The sequence below is a fragment of the Typopeltis vanoorti genome, chromosome 26 (assembly GCF_054136105.1).
Source record: "Typopeltis vanoorti isolate ZY-2024b chromosome 26, IOZ_Tvanoo_1.0, whole genome shotgun sequence".
NCBI lineage: Eukaryota > Metazoa > Arthropoda > Arachnida > Uropygi > Thelyphonidae > Typopeltis > Typopeltis vanoorti.
In genome coordinates, this window is record NC_143574.1 from 16,442,543 (window position 1) to 16,455,680 (window position 13,138).

Here is a 13,138-nt window from a genome sequence, read left to right on the forward strand (position 1 = left end):
TACCCTAAATGTCTATACAGGTTTGAAAGCTTTTCTAGACAGTATTCAAAATCAATTACTTCATTTTACCATTTTGACAAAAGATATACGGTAATCAGATTGTACCGTGAAACTTCTAATTCTGTATTATTTATTTGCAATCTAAAACCAACTGTTCTACTATCTGCTGAAATTATGTGAAATTTTAGAAATAATATGCTATATTTTGACCATGCAAAATTGTTTATATGCATACCACACAAAAGAAAGTTCAGTAGTATTATTTTTCTTTTAAAAAAATCAAAATATTACTTCTGCTGCTGCTGGAAGCTATTTCTGAAATAATCTACATCTTATAAATACTTGTAATATCCTCTTAGCTGGAGGAAAAGTTGAAGGCTTATTACTCTCAGTGCTATTGCGAAAGAAGGGGGAGAACACTAAAGTGCCTCGGGCTGTAGTGCAGAATATATCAAGAATGTCTTTCCTTTTCAATTGTTGATTACTGATATCCTAACAGAAATACTGACATTTCATTTACATGCGTATACATTATTTATTTAAAAATAATTGCTTAATTTATAATGATCAGTTTCACTTTTATTATCGAAAAATTAGAAATTATATCATACAATTATCTTGAAAAAGAGGATTTGAATTATTTTCAAAGAAAAGGTGCATATGCATTTCATAATCTTCTTTTTTTTGGGGGGGGATAGACCTAAACGATCTGCGGATATTTCAGAGAATTTATTTCATAAATCGTTTGAAAGACAGCTGTTACAAACATAAATCACTTGGGGAACATACCCATTCATTTTAGTGTAAAATAGTAGCAAAGGTTCAGTTAATTTAGATATGTAATCTAGAAGAAAATGTTTTGTCTGCTGAGATTAGAATCTTACATGAATAATTTTTCTGACACGATTTCTCTATTCGTTATAATGTAACCAATTTCCAGATATTTTCCCTCCTGCAGACTTCATGTAATATGCAGTGATTTCTTCTTTGTGCTATAAGAAAAAAAATCTGATAACAGAAGAAAAATATGTAGTATTTTCTTTTCCACTGGCTGAATTTACAATGTTCTTTCTTTGTGTTTTGAAGAGAAAGTGAAAATCACTTTTTTCTTACTATTTTTGCCATTATAACATCTGATATAATTATAAGAGTGACATTTTACCATTTTTCTCCCACACAAGAAACAGAAATAAGGTAGTAATAATATTGTTGATTATGTCCAACTTCATTGTAGCAGAAATTTTTATTACAAAACTTTGTAATATATATATATATATATATATTACAAAAATTAAAATATATATATATATATATATATATATATATTCTTTCGCAATAGCACTGAGTGTGTGTGATATATATATATACAGGGTGTTCGGGATAAATTTGACATATTTATAATTAATTATATTTTTCCGTAAGTTACATGTATTAACACACACTTCTCTTCATTTAAAAGTTTGGACCCTTCTTCATTCATATACAAGATGTCAGAAAGGATGGATAGCTGGAACCCACCTGAATCATGGAAGAGAATAACTTGTATCATGATGATTCGTGCCCGCCATCAAAATAAGGATATTACGACTGCTGCCCAATGCTCCCTGAATACAGTAAAAACAATCAGGCATGAACTAGAGACTTGCAATGGTGACTACGAGGATGTAGCAAGAAGAAAGATCCCTAGCAGACGATCTGATTGCGTTCGTACAGCAGAATTCCTTGCAAATCTGCAGGAACAGGTGTTGAAGAACCCTGGCATTGGAATTCGGGCTTTGTTCGTGGAGTTGCTAACTGTAGTCAAGCCCTGGATAACAAGGGTAGCCAATGGTAGGCCGTATGTATGGCAGCAGGATTCGGCCCCTTGCCACACCTCTGGGAAAAGTCAAAAATGGTTGTCTGAAAATTTCTACGACTTCACCAGTCCAAATGTTTGGCCTCCAAACTCCCCAGACCTTAACCCCATGGATTACTTTGTATGGGGCGCAGTTGAAAAAGACACCAATCGCACTTCCAGTAATACAAAAGCCCAGTTAATGGATAAAATTAAAACAGTTTTTGAGGCCCTTCCCAGGGAGACTGTAGCATCAGCTTGTTCGAGGTTCCGAAGCAGAATTGAAGCTGTGATCGATGCTAATGGTGGTTATTTTGAGTAAATCTTGTTGATAGTATTGTAATTAACTCTGCCTGTAATGTTTTTTTGTCAATTCATTAAATTTAATAGATACAAAGAAGATTTTCTTTTTCCTTACGAAACTGTCAAATTTATCCCGAACACCCTGTATATATATATATATCACACACACACACACATGGTTCATAACAGTTTTCGGGTGTGTGATAGTAATGCAATGGGGCGGGTGGGGGAGTTAAACTATCAGAGGCGAAATAGAATTCAGTTCTATTGTGAAAGGAAATGAAATTTCACATTTGATGCATTTGATATACATATTTTGAATGATAAAAATAAGCAAATGTATTGCTTACTTTAAAAATTAGAGAATAAAATATCTGAATTATGCAGAAAATATAAATTTAAATCACAACTGTTAATTTCATTTTGTAATGACCAATTGTACAAGAAAACCAAGAAAGATTGTATAGATTACTATACAACGTGAAGAAAAAATTTAGTAATATGATTAAAGAATTTCATGTTATTCTCTATAAAGCAAAGTTGCTCAAGTGTGTCCTAAAGGAAATTTGTGAAGTATTATTCGATTTCGATGGTTTTGTACAAAAATAAAAATAATATAATCTGGAATGTCACAGTCGGTTTTCTTTTCTTTTTTTAAAAGAATATTTCAAATAATTATCGTGAATTAATTTCTTCGAGAACAAAGAAAAATATTTTGTCTAGTAAGCGATTAGAAAAAAATTAGCGCAAAAAAAATAAAAATTAAATTGGTTCTCCAAGGTAAGGCAATATTTAAGTGAAGAAATTATATAAGATCTTTATTTTGTCCAGACATTAAAATTGTATTGTACAATAAAAAGAGAAAACAAAAATATAAATAATTTCTCTATTTTTAGTGTAGCCTATATAACTAAAATCCAGTTACCCAGCATTGAACAAGGAAGTGCTTTTCTTGTCATATGGCAATTGAGAGGCAGCTAGGAACATGAGATAATCCGATTAACCGTTCTCTTCAGCGTGACACCTTTGAATGGGCATGACAGTCAAATTACACTTCTTATCCAGGTTCTTTCAACAGGTGGGCTGAAACATATCCAGATTTAGCTGGACGTCTCTATAGACGTCCTGACCGTTTGGGAGGTTAATGCTTAACATTATTCATATCTGCAAGGAGATTTCTTTTGCATTATGGGAGATACTGAGATATGAGTGATGTTAGCTTGGTCCACCTTTGCGACGAGCTGCCCGGTGTTGTGCTACCTTACCCCAGTTCCTGAAGATATTTTCAAGTGCAAACTTTGTTTGCTCACACTTGGATAAAGCATTAAACTAAATTTATTATAGTCTAACCAAGTGAAAAATAAACTTTCAAATCACCTGAGGTCCAATTAAATAAAGTTCACTATGTGTGTGTCATAATAAATCTATATTATTAAGATGTTGAAGAGTATTCAAACTGACTTAAGTGGAATTCTCATTCTAGTTAATTTGCTCCTTTTGGTTTTGTGACCCCCCCTTGAGTATAATGAATGTTCATTGGAAATTCACAAGCTAATATGAGAAAAAAATCTTGAGTTACATGGTTGCTTTTATAACAATTGGTTTATTTGGATTAATATTCTTGCATGCTGTGTATTATAGTTTTTATATTAAATCACTCTTCCAGGAAATAACACCATATTTGATATTGGGTTGCATCATAAGACTTTATCTGTCCATTGATTAAGATAATGTTTAACCAAAAAAAAAAAAAAAAGCAGTAAGGTGGCTCATCATTCAAGAGTATGAGGCATTGATTTAGTTCTATAAATTCTCAGTGCCTGTCAGCATAATTATAAGTATTTTCTTTTACTGGTAGGTATTAAAATTTCAGGTTAAAAAAATTATAAAATAATACTGTTAACTACCATTATATTGTACTCATCAATATCTATCCTGAGTAAAGTACATGTAGTATGATAGTAAATACATGAAAAGTTTTATTAATGACTTCATATCAACAATTTTCCTTCAAATTAGTCTTGTCTGTCAGAATATCCATATCGTCAGATCTTAAATTTGGGCTTCCACTGGGTCTGTTTTTTGCCATCTAGCGTTAAACACCTGTTTTAATTGTTCCTTTCCCATTCTAAGTGACCATACCACTTAAGATAAGCTATGCTCACACTTTCTTGAATGCTAACAACATCAAGTTAATTCCTAATATCTTCATTTTTAATATCATTCTGCATCTTTTTTACTCTTTTTCTCAGCACTCTCATTCTATTAACTGGTCAATACCTCTTCCAGCATGACATTATACCATCATGATTTTTGTGGTTTAACCCAATGAAGAATGTCATTTGATTTAAATACCCAAATTGTCATCCCATCTGCATTCTTTTAGTGTCAAGTGGTTAACTAATGATGGTGTACCATGAAAATGAGGATTGGACATTAGGTTAGTACCATCTGGTCAATTGTCCTCATTCCTTTCAGGTTACATGGAGATTTCCTCAGTTTTGGCCTTTAACTTACTACTGGGTTAATAAAAGTAAGAATAAATATGGCATCTTATGGGAAATTAAAGTCATAGTGTTCTGCCTGATGGTTACAGGAGGTCCTATTGACTTATTAAACTCTATTTTTTAAGTTACAAGGTGCAAATGGGTGTTGTTAATTTTCTGCACTGTGTTTTTGTTCATCTCTGTTTAGGAGTTAAATGAGACAAGGCATTTCCCATATGTTTTTGTATGTGGAATGATTTAAATATGCTGTTTATTTCCATTTACTTGATAATAAAATGTGAAGTTTAACCTTTGTACTTCTCTGGTTGATAAGTATCTCTCTGGTATATGCATGACAAGCTTTTTTTGGATTTTGTTTTGTTCTTCGACCCTGTGTTTATCTTGTAATTTTATTAATTTCTTCTTTTACTATTTCTGCATGTACTTCATAGTGGTATCTCTATAGCACAGTCAGTAGGAAAATGTTTGTTATAGTGAACAGCTTGTGATAGTGAATGAATTTCTTTTAGCATAGCATCTGTGGAATGTTAGTGGCACTTTCTGCATTTCTGCTGTTGTGCCATCAGCTGTCGTTCTGTCATAATATTGTTTGGTGGGTATGTATGTTTTTCTTTTTCACTATAATTAACCACATTTTCTACAATTACTATATTTTCACCAATGGACTTAAGCCATTGATGACAATGCCAATGTAAAAATTAGTTGTTGTAAGTCACAAAATAAGTGAAAATAGCCATACTGTTCTTCAGTAAATAGTTTCATTTCGATTTATTATTATTATTACAGGCAATTCCAAGGAGTCCTTAGACTCATTGAGGGAGGCCCTAAACATCATGTTAAGAACTATTCAGCATTTGCACAGTATATATCATGCCTCGCTTTGAACTCGTTTACAGTCATGGTACTCACAACAGACTCTGGCAGCTTATTCCACTCATTCACCACTCTCCAAGTAAAAAACCTAGTTCTAACACCCTTGCTAACTACACTCTTGCTCAGTTTCTATGGATGGCCCTTAGTTCTTCCATAACCAGGCCTGTTCTGAAAATTTTCCTCTGAATTAATCTTATAAAATTTTTACAACAAAACTTTGTATGGTTTCTATTTGGCATTGGTTTTTTTCAGTTTATTCTTCCCATTTATCAGATTTATGCTGTAATTAAGCAGATTCTTTCTATAGTAGTTATAACTATTTTTCTTTTATTAGTGCTGATTTCCACTATTTTTTCTTCTAGTTTTAATTCTGCTTTCATTCTTATACAATGCTGATATTTTTCTCGTATGGTGTTTGTGCCTTTTCACTATGTCTACAGTATTTTCTAATCAAATCAGCTTTTAAATCAGTTATTAGTTAAAGAACATCCATCTGAATTTCACAGTCTAAAATAAATCTGGCTAAAATTTCCATTAAGGAATTCAGAACAAAGTAAAAGCTATGTTGTTAATATAGTTTCAACAGTAGAATGGAGTTAAAGAAATTACTGTGCCACTTGCCTGTGGTTGTACTTTGTTCTGGATATAATGTATACTAATAATACTCAAAAAAAAAAAAAAGCCAGACATGGCATCATATTAAAGGGCATTAAAGTTAAATACTTATGAATGTTTATGAAGTATAATAAGCAGTTTCAGTATTTGACTGAATCTATATAATCTTAACATTTGAATAGCTGAATGGCATCTAATTATTAAATATTTTCTTTTGATAGCTTCCCTTGCCTTGCTGCTGGCAGCAAGATTCTTTACCGGATGGTAGTAGTCTTCGGCAATCAAAACTAATTTTTCAAGAAAGTAGTACTGCACCCACGTGCTTTGAGGCAACTGACAGTATCTGTGATCGCTCTGTGTATGTGTGTGTGCACATGCTAGAAAGACTTCTCTCCTTCCTTCCAAAAAATAATTTGTCAAGAGGCAGCAGTAACTTAAATGTGAATGTTCTTGTAACTTCCCTTCCCCATGTGCCTTCAGCTGTCTGCTGCAGTATTTATATGGTTCCTATTTCTTTTAATTTTGTACACTGTAATTTTATTATACACATTAGCCAAAGCAGAAAGCTCTCAGACACAGATCATGCATAAAGGTTTGTATTTTTAAGGTTGTGGACACAGGCTATATAGTGTCAAGCTTTGATCATTTGCTTTCTTTTGGAGCAAAAAAAAAAAAAAAAAAGGAAACGTGCTCAAGAAAATTGTAGTAAGCAGTGACCAATTTATTTCTGTATTGCTGATAGTGATATACATTCATAGAATGTATACTCTTCAGCAGTGTTCTTAATGTTGTGTATAAAATGTAAAAAATGTAAATAATGAAAGAATGGAAAAACATCATGAATCGGTCACAATCAAAATACAGATTATGTGTGTGTGCGTGCGTGTGTGTGTGTGTTCTGGCTGGCTGTTAGCTAGCTGGCTGTTTGTCTTTTGGGAACATCATATTTCGGCTGTCATGGAAATTCAGGAAACCTTGAACAGCATCATTTCATCATGACAGTCACTCCATTTTTCACTCTGATCATTGTCATACCTTCCCAGTCCAGTGCTGTGTTGCTCAGTCTTCCATGTGCAGAATACAAACATTGAACAGATTTTTGTCCAGTGTTATAAATGAAGTAAATTACCTTCCAGAATATTTGAGATTTTAATGAATTTACATTAAAATAAGGATAATGAATTTTCAATGAGTACCTCATCTGTTTGCTACATTTATTTTATGTGGCATTAAAGAGCTTATTACGATTTATTTTATTTTTTATTTTTTAATGAATTAAAATTTTTGGATAGCTTACATATTAGAAGTTACTATGAGGAGGACAATCAGTAACTAAATTTTATTATTGATATTTGTGTGTAAACTAGAGATCATAGAAATCTAAAAATATATATAGCACATTGTGAGACATTACTGGAAAAATTGTATAATAGTAAGCTCGTGTATATGTGTGTGTGTGTATAAGCACAGGTATGTATGTGTGTAAATATACACATGCACATATACATGCATGTATAGGCTCACGCGCATTATATATATATATATAAGACCCAACTTCTTGTTAAAATACACAATTACATTTTCAAAATAAACATTGCACAATGCCCTTGGAAATATAATAGGTATGTCTTTGTTTATTTTCATTTATTCCTAGTAAATCTCTTCCATCTTTAACACACACACAGGCAAATTTAGGGAAATTTTAAATTAAAAAACTCAAAGCCAAAAATCACAATCTTTCATAGTAATTGCCTGAAAGATGACTTAGAGTATGGTATGAAATGATAGGAATAGCCAGTGTTTTTAATTGAAAAAATTAATAGTAGTGGCAATCTCAACTTGCAAAAATCTTAATTAAAAAGAATTTTATTATTTAAAATAAAAAAAAAAAAATTACAATTCTTATAAATGCAGTTATATACAAGCCCATCCAGAGCAAGCAACTGTAAACATCCACACCTTATGCAGGGTTCAGCTGACTTAGAGTATGGTATGAAATGATAGGAATAGCCAGTGTTTTTAATTGAAAACATTGAAAAAATTAATAGTAGTGACAATCTCAACTTGCAAAAATCTTAATTAAAAAGAATTTTATTATTTAAAATAAAATAAAAAAATTACAATTCTTATAAATGCAGTTATATACAAGCCCATCCAGAGCAAGCAACTGTAAACATCCACACCTTATGCAGGGTTCAGCTCCACAGCCATTGTGGAAACAAACCAGTTTTTGTAGAGTATTTTAGCAAAAAAATACTCTTTTTGTTCTGTTCTAAACTTATGCTAGAAAGCTGTCTTTTGGATTTTGTAACATGATCTGATTTTGAAAAATATTGCAGTCACTGGTAACCTACATCACTAGTACTAAACAAGATTTGTTCTCTGATGGCTCTTTACTATTTATTTGAGGAAGATAATGAGAAAGCATGATCTTTGCTTCAGATGTGTCAATAGTGGAATATTCTAGTATGCTGCCTAACTGAATATTATTTGTGTATGGGGTGGGTGCATGTATAAACTGTTAATAAGAGGGCATGAAATTTCCTCATTACATTTTTCACAAAGGACCACTATGGAAAGAACATTGTTTACTGCTAGTGATCAAAGTAAAGTAATAGACAAAACTATATGAGTATATATATTAATTTTTTTTTTTTTTTTTTTTAATTTTCATGACACTCATGGGAAATGTCCACAGCATCCCAATTGGGACTGCTTTCAGTTGAACTTGTATTGTATGAGCACTTCAACTTATCATTAAATATCATGTGCCATATATTTGACACTGTTCTTTCAGATGATCACAATGTTTCAAGCAATGATTTGATGAAATATCAAATTATTATTATTATATTAAAAATGTTATTTTATATAATGATTTTAACCTATATATATATATTGGTCATTTTTCATTTTGAGATTTAAATAATAATTAGGCTAGCACAGATAGGAATAAATTTTATTACCAGTATTTGCTATATGGCATCTCAGGATTTAAATAACTGAACACAGACAAAAACAAACATGAACAGTAGTAGATATGTTGTCTAACAAAAGTCTTTAAGTGCTAAGGAAACCAATGTGGTGTACTCTACAGACATTTTCCATCTCTTTGGCAATTTAGAATAATCATATTTCTGAAGTTTTTAGCTTGATTTTGAAAGCTGAATCTGATTCACAAGAAATCTTGTAAAATCTTAAGTTATCTATGGGTTCTTCGCTTCTTATGGATGCATATTTCCTTATTAACCATAGTATGATAGTTTACTTTGAATATGCATAAATTATGTTTTTGAAGTACGTTGTATGTCTTTTGGCAGCTGGATAAATGCAGCTTACCAGTATTTTGCTATGTGGTATCTCAGGATAAAAACAAACACGAACAGTAGTAGATTAGGTATGGATGGGGCTAACAGGGGTCTGCAATTCATCTACACTAATGCTAGGAGTATTAGGAACAAGAAGGGAAAATTTTTGGCCTTGGTTGGCACTTCCAGACCACAGGTTATTGGCATTAGTGCAACATGGCTGACTGTAGATGATATAGCTAGTGGGATTGAATGTGATGGGTACAGTATGTTCAGGAATGACAGGGAGAATAAATTGGGGAGGAGTATTGTTGATGATAGCTGATGAGCTGCAGCGAAGGAGAATAGAAGTTGAATTGCAGGATAGAGAAAAGAGCACATTTGAGGCTATTTGGTGTGAGATTGTGACTAGCAGAACAAAATATACAATTGGGTGCTGCTATAGACCAGGTGATGGAAAAGATGGTGGAGATGGTATGCACAAGCAAATAAAAGAAATGAGTGGAAGGAGAATAACTATTATGGCAGATTTCAGTTATGGTGGCATTGATTGGAGTGAAGAGAGGACACACGGGAGGAAGGAATTGGATTTTATGTGGTTGTTAAGAGATAACTATCTGCGAAAGCATTTAAAGGAAAATACTAGGGGTTTTAATATTAGTTACAGCCAAATGAGAATTTGGCTGTAACTAATTTTACCACATTGCCACCAATTAGTGAGAGTGATCATAGGATCTTGACTTGGGAGGTGGCTAAAGGTGTAGAATTTACAATTAAGACAGGGTACATGTGGAATTATCGGGCTGGTAAGTATGACAAGCTTAGGAGTTTGATTGGTTCAGTACCATGTACAACTGCAAGGGCTAGAAGTTGATAGTGCATGGGAGGCAGTTAAGAAGTGTTTGCAGGAGGCAATGGCTGACTGTATACTTAGAGTCCAAATAATAAATCAAGTAGGGGTTAAATGGATAAATAACACCATTAAGCTTGAGCTGCAAAAAAAGAAACAACTATGGAAGGAATTTAAGGAGAAAAGTGACTGGCAGACACACGAACAGTATAAAACGCAGGCAAGAAGGGTAACGAGTGTGGTAAGAAAAGCAAAAAAGGATTACGAAAGAACATTGACCATTCTGGCTACAGAGAATCCTAAACAGTTTTTTCGATATGTTGCAAGTAAAAGAAAAAATGTATATGGCAAAATGATTTTAAAGAATGCCGATGGTAGAGAGGTAACCGAATCAGTTGATATAGTTGAGTTACTGAGCGAGCACTTTGCAAGAATATATCATCCAGGTGGTGACATTGCAGAAATGAATGAACCAATAGATTATACGGGAATTGTGGTGAATGAAGTGGAGGTGAGTAGTCTATTGCTTAACCTCAATGTCAATACATCTGTGGGATTGGATGGTATACCAGCTCGTGTCATACATGAAGCAGCTAAAGAATTGTCAGTACCCTTGACCATTTTGTTTAATTTGAGTCTCGGGTTTGGATTAGTCCCGAGGGGGTGGAAAGAGGAGAAAATAGTTCCACTGCATAAAGGAGTTTCCAAGACTGCTGTTGTAAATTACCGACCGATCAGGATATCAGGAATCGTTGTCAAGGTCTTGGAAAAATTAGTCAAGAAAAGAATACAGGATTGGATAGATGAAAATGGGATATTGTATGGGGGACAACATGGTTTTGTGAAGGGTAGAACGTGCCTCAGTAACTTGCTCGTTTTATAACACAGTGACGGCTGAACTGGATAAAGGTAATGGGTTTACAGTGATTCTACTGGACCTTGCCAAGGCCTTTGACAGGATACCACATGGAACTCTAATCAGTAAACCGGAACAGATGGGGATGCATATAGGGTTGGTGAGATGGATAGGAGGGTGGTTGATGGAGAGATACCAGAGAGTGGTTTATTCAGGAGTTGAGTCCAAAAGACGGCTTGTGACTAGTGGTGTGCCGCAGGGTTCTGTTCTTGGACCACTACTTTTTAATTTGTTCATCAATGATATAGGAAAGGATCTGAGAGGAAGTGTTCACTTGTTTGCTGATGATGTATAGTTGAGTAGAGCAATTGTGAGTGCACAGGATATCAAAATTTTGCAGGATGATTTGGATAGTTTGGAGGACTTGGCTAGGGAAAATGGATGCCAATTTAATGCGGCAAAGTGTAAGGTTATGCATTTTGGGGTGAAAAGATTAGCAGCAGTATATCACATTGGTGGAACCGTACTCCAGGAGATTGATGAGGCCAGGGATTTGGGAATGTTGGTGGATAGGGAATCGAAGTTTAGGGGACACATTGCAAAAGTAGCTAAATCAGCTCATCGTATCACTTGGCTTCTGAAAAATTCTTTAACAAGCAGAGACAAACAAGTTATTGTTCCTCTGTATCAAGCCTTGATAAGACCCCATCTAGACTACTATGCCCAGATATGGGCGCCAGGATTTCTTCTTGATGGGGAGGATCCAGAGACGAGTGACCAAGATGATGGCAGGTCTGTGGAATGAACCTTATGAGAACAGTTTGAAGATTTGTGGGTTGCAAAAATTGATAGGCGGAAAAGGGGTGATATGATTGAGACATTCAAATTACTGAAGGGTTTCTATAAGATTCATCCAGAAGATATTTTTGAGAATAGGACTGGTGGTGGGAGGATTAGGGCTATACATGGAAGCCGAGCAAGAATGTGGTTAGAAGGGGTGTTAGAGCTTGGTTTTTTACTTGGAGAGTGGTGAATGAGTGGAATAAGCTGCCAGAGTCTGTTGTGGGTGCTATGACCGTGAATGAGTTCAAGGCGAGGTATGATAGATACTGTGTGAATGTCGAATAGTTTTTCTTGACATGATGTTAGGGCCTCCCTCGATGAGTCTGTCGACTCCTTGGAGTTGCCTGGAATAATAATAATATGTTGGTTAACAAAAGTCTAAGTGCTAAGGAAACCAATGTGGTTAATTTAAGATATTTAAATGCAGTGTATAAGTCATTCTTATCTGAGTTTTTTATTATTCTTATTATTATTATTATGGGGCCCACATATGTATGTGACAGAAGGATATGTCAAAAGAAATAACTGGAGTGATGACATACTTGAAACATGCAATTGTGCAAGAATGAATCCCTCCCCCAGATTAAAGCTTGTTAGCTATTGGTAAATTAAAGCTCTAAATTCCTGGGCATAATTCTTCTTTTCCACCTTGTGCATAGGTGATCTGCACAAACACTTATTATATCAGAAGCAGTACACTGCATGCCTTCTCTGAAGTTTTGTCCAAAAGATATCAGAAGAATCTGGAATAGCCTTCATATGAACAAGTCTTTTAGTCTTGATACCCATCCAGTTGTAATCTATAACTATCACTAACCCTATATCATTTCTACAAAAAGGAAGCCTATAATCTGCTTATTCCATAAAAACAAGATAAATCACAAGCATTAAACTCATACCATTGTCCTCACCTCAATTCTCTCAAAAACAAAGGGAAATGTTTTTAACAGTCAATATTTTTTTTTTTTTTTTTAAGGAAATATTTCACCTCATCTTATCTTTGATAATGCCCATATCTCTAGAAAAGATATCTTTTCCTGGGCTTACATCCATAGCTTCCAAAAAACTTGATGTCATGTTTCACTGGTACAGCTGTTAATCTCATACAAAATCTCAATATCAACCTTGGAGTCCTCTTGTTTCATTTTG

The 13,138-nt window shown here is 33.8% G+C and overlaps 1 protein-coding gene across 1 annotated transcript in view; it reads left to right on the forward strand.

The window, feature by feature from the left end:
* The window catches only part of LOC150092360 (protein phosphatase PP2A 55 kDa regulatory subunit-like), a 164,303-nt gene extending 155,364 nt beyond the window's left edge, over positions 1-8,939 (forward strand). The window contains exon 10 of the mRNA XM_090415158.1: positions 6,354-8,939. The gene's annotated coding sequence lies outside the window, so the exon portion shown is untranslated. The remainder of the gene's footprint in view (positions 1-6,353) is intronic.
* The last annotated feature ends 4,199 nt before the right edge of the window (positions 8,940-13,138 follow it).